Below are 4,551 nucleotides of genomic sequence, written 5' to 3' on the forward strand. Positions count from 1 at the left end.
CTTTCTTTCTTTCTTTCTTTTCTTTTTTTTTTTTTTTTTAAGCTTACTCCTTCTGACTGGGATTAGGTGGTATCTCATTGTGGTTTTGATCTACATCTAACTTTCAATGAGGGATATGGAGCATTTTTTTTTTCATATATCGTTTTGCTATTCATATGTCATTCTTAGAGAGTGGTTTTTTCAACGCATTCTCCCATCTTTTAATAGGATTGATCTTTTTTTTTTTTTCTTTTTTTTCCCAAACAGCAGCTTGAGTTCCTTGTGTATTCTGGTTATCAGTCCCTTATGTGATGCATAATTTACAAAAATATTTTCTCATTCTGAGAGCTATCGATTCACAATAATTACTGTGTCTTTTGCCATGCAGAAACTTCTTAGTTTGATGTAATTCCACTTGTCTATTTTGGGGATGATCGACTGTGCTTTGGGGGTCTTATTTAGGAAGTCTTTCCCTCACAACATCTTGATGAACATGCAGGGTACACTCAAACGAGCTGGTGGGCTCTGTTCCTGTAAAATCATCACAGGCCCTGAGAGATCCAGGGAGTGTTCCGGCAGTTTCCTCCACCATGTAGACAGGTCAGGCCCCTTCCTTCCACCCTGACTTCCCTTTCACAGGAGTCAAGTCAATGGCAATGTAAGCAGATGGAAAAATGTAACAGCATCTGGGTAGGGCTAGAGCAAGGACTGGACATCGCAGATGGAGGAATAAAGAGAACACAGACATGATCATGCTGGTGCTGTGTGGAAGGGATGGACGGTAAGATCTGAAGGAAGCTAGAAGAAATGGAGATGGCTGGGAAGATTTATTTGGAGAAAAATGAGACTGTACAGGTGGTTCACATTAAAGGAATAATCTGAATAATGCACAATACTTAGTGTCTTACACAGATATTATTATTATTTAATACTATGAATTGCATGAAAAGAAAGTGTAAGCCCCATTTACTGAGACATACCATTTAACTCAGAGTTGGAAAAACCTCAATCCATCCCAAGTTCTTTTTTTTTTTTTTTTTTAGAGATTTTTGCTATAGGGCATGCGTGCTCACCAGAGAGATAGTAACATATCACTCCCCAGGAGGGATGGCTACACTTCAACCCCTTCTCCAGTCTCCTCTCAGGATTTTGGGCAGGCACACACATGTGTCCTGCATGAATTTTTAGGCACTGGGTCCGGGACTCAACCCATGGCTGACCACGTGGGAGCCCAGAGTCTTAAGCACCAAGCCACTGCTGCCTCCCACCCCCCAGGAAGTTCTTACTTTTAATGATTGGCCTCTCTACCTTTTCCCCATTAAACATGGGAAAGTACCAGGATCTAATTTAGTAGTGTCCTACAGATAGCACATTTTAAATTGAAGTATGGGAAGTCAGATGACCTCTCTCTTTTAGATAATCCTGGACTTGTTCCTGAAGTTCTCACAACTCCCTATCCTGGAATTATGTTTTCTTTGTCACTACCTCCAAATCTTGGAAGCCTTCAGTACATAAGCTAATGTCAAGAGAAGATTTAGAGGGAGTAACATTTGCTTAAAAAACAAAACATAATTGACCTTAGCTACTGCAAACAAATGATCATTACAGTTAACTGTCAGTTAAGACTTACGGCCATGGTGGAAATGAACAAACGAAACACATCACCTGAGACCAGATCAAAAACACAATGCCATTCTCTTTCAAAATTCAAAAAAATAACAGAAGTGAACTTAAAGTAAACACGAAAGGACAAAGAGAACTCAACTGTGTGGTGGAAAAAAAGTGCTGATAATTGATTAGAAGGATTCAAGATGTCCCAACAGTTGGGGATCAGACAGGATGCAATTGACACAGAATTGAGACTATAGGAAAAGAAGTTCAGCATGTGCTGGTGTGAAAATTTGTTAGAGTGAAAGGCTTCTCATACAAAAGAGAAAATGAGGTTTAGCGTAGGACTTGGGTAGTTATTGAAGTGAAACACAAGAAAGGATGAGAGTAAAGATATACAACTAGATGCTGACAGCTACCTTATCCCAGGTCCTCTGTCCTTGCTTACTATGAGGCTTTTCACTATAGAAAGCAGATGTGAAACACTAGACAATGGCTTTTTAAAGGTATATTATGTTACAGATCAGCTGATCAGGCTGAAATGATTATTCATCATATAATACAAAATATTGTGTTATATAGTGTCAACTACGAAATGAGACACAGATTAGCAAAATATGTAAACTCTTGGTAAAGGGTTATATAGTTTTGAAGATATCGAGTATTTGCTCAGAGAACAGAAAATATTGGAATCTTATGGTTGTTGACACTTTCATTTTTTCTCTCTAACTTGCAGTCAGTGTGACATAAAGTTCTGTTCACAATAGAGCTTCTCTCTTTCCTTTGTATTTCCTTGGCTACACACACACACACGCACACATGTATGTATGTATGTGTGTGTATATACATATATATACATATATATACATATATATATTCATCTAAGTTATAAATAGCCCTTTCTAGGTTTATTATATCAGTTAGCATCTAGGAAAGAAAACAGGGGGGCTGGCTGATGGCTGAGCAGTACTGCAGCGTTCTGGGAGGCTTGTCCCCATAAGAAGGTTCCAGGTTCATGTCTGGAGACATCTCTGAATGAGCTATGTACACATGCCCATGACCTGGGGCTGGATAAGAAAAGGTATGGATCATGGTGTGAACACTTCTTTGTGGGTACTTTTCTATGTCTCTGTCTCTCTCTCTGTCTCTTTAATTCGTGGAAGAAAGAATGAAAGAAACTTAAGAAAATAAAAAATAAATTAGAAAAGAGTCTAGGCATATTGAACAGAGATGACTTCATATAGGAATTGGTAATATATGTGTTTGAAAAACCAGAGAAGCAAAAAAAGGAGTTATGAGGGATAAACTCTTGATTGATAATTGCAGGAAGGCCACACCACCACTAGAGCTGGAAAGGGAAATGAAAGGTTGCGTTGTCCAGATCCCAAGACACTGAGGCTACTCCTGTTGGAACTGATTGCTTGACCTCAGAAGCTCACATACAACATCCACCACTATGACAGAGATTTTTGCTATAGGGTGCATAAGCTCACTGGAGAGACAGAGAGAAGATGAGAAATCACTCCAGAGTGGTTGGCTATGCTGCAATCCCTTCTCCTCCATTCTCCTTTCAGGGTTTTGCGCACACATGCGCCCACACCCGGAGTGAGTTTTAAGCTGCTGGGTCTGAGGCTCCAATTATAAACAGCTGTGTGAGAGTCCAGGGCCTTAACCACTGTGTCACCTGCTGGCACCCAACATCCATCACTGTGAACACTGCCAATGCTGGGTCTCTGGGCTACCACAGGCAATGCTGTCATAAGCACTGCAAGCTGTGATGTCAGAAGTAGAGAAAGCTCGCCTTGTGCTCTTCTCCCGCCTTCTCACCTCCCATCAATGCCTTCCACTGGAGAATCCAGCAAGGAGCCAGCTGGCAAGACAGTCTGGGAAGTATACCTCGCATGTGTTTAGTTTCAGCAATAGAGGAGTGGGTAGGAAAAAGCAACTCTGGAACTAATAAAATGTAGAACCTAGTTGGCACATAGTGATTGCAATCTAGTGTCTTGGTCTTATTTTTCATTTAGTTAGTGGGTACTCATCTGACCTACAGAACAGGTGATAGTTGATAAGTTTATTGCCTATAACATGATTTTTATTTTTATTTAATTTTATACATTCAGTCACTGTACGTCATCACAGCCTTTAAAATGAATTCTACCAGATTAAATAATCTACATATCAGTCTCATTAAAGATATCATAGACGTTATCCACATGATTTTTTAAAAATGAATTTATTAGCATGATACATTGATCAAGTAACTACCACACAACCTTTACTGGGGACTAGCCGTATACTGAGTGGATAAGAAAATCTTCTGGAACGACTTATTCCTTACAGCCTAAAGAATTGCATATTCACAACCGGGAAGAATACCGTCAAGGTGCTAACCTATGTACTTACTGTATTAGATGGTGATGGAGGTTATTGAGGGTCAATAACCACAAGGAACTAAAGATTCTTATTATCTGCAAAGGACCACTGGGTAAGAAAGGTCTTCCTGGAGCACAAACTATGGTGTTAAGACAGCAAACATTTTCAAGAATTCTAAGTGATTCTAAGCTCATTTGTTTATTTTTTCATCTCAAACACACTGAGGTTATTTTTTGGTCTTCTTCATTAAGTTCTTCCAGATGTCTTTTCCTTGAACTATCTTATCCATTTTATTACTTATTTATTATCTTACTTATATACATTATTATTGTATATAAATGTATATATTATTGTGTATGATTTTTAACTGTACAAATATTACATACTTTTATTTTTACTTATTAGACTTATACATTAACTTGTCATTATTTATAGTTGACATACTGTGCTTTAGTACTCTAGAAGGCATTCCCCTTAATGTAACTGCAACGTTAAGCCCCACACACCCTCCTAGTCCTTGATGTCTTGTCTGTGTGTGTACACCACAGGCAGCATGCTTTGTGAGGCCTCTAAGGATTCCACTTTTATGGG

This window comes from Tupaia chinensis, unplaced genomic scaffold (genome assembly GCF_000334495.1).
Source record: "Tupaia chinensis unplaced genomic scaffold, TupChi_1.0 Scaffold147351_1, whole genome shotgun sequence".
Classification (NCBI taxonomy): domain Eukaryota; kingdom Metazoa; phylum Chordata; class Mammalia; order Scandentia; family Tupaiidae; genus Tupaia; species Tupaia belangeri.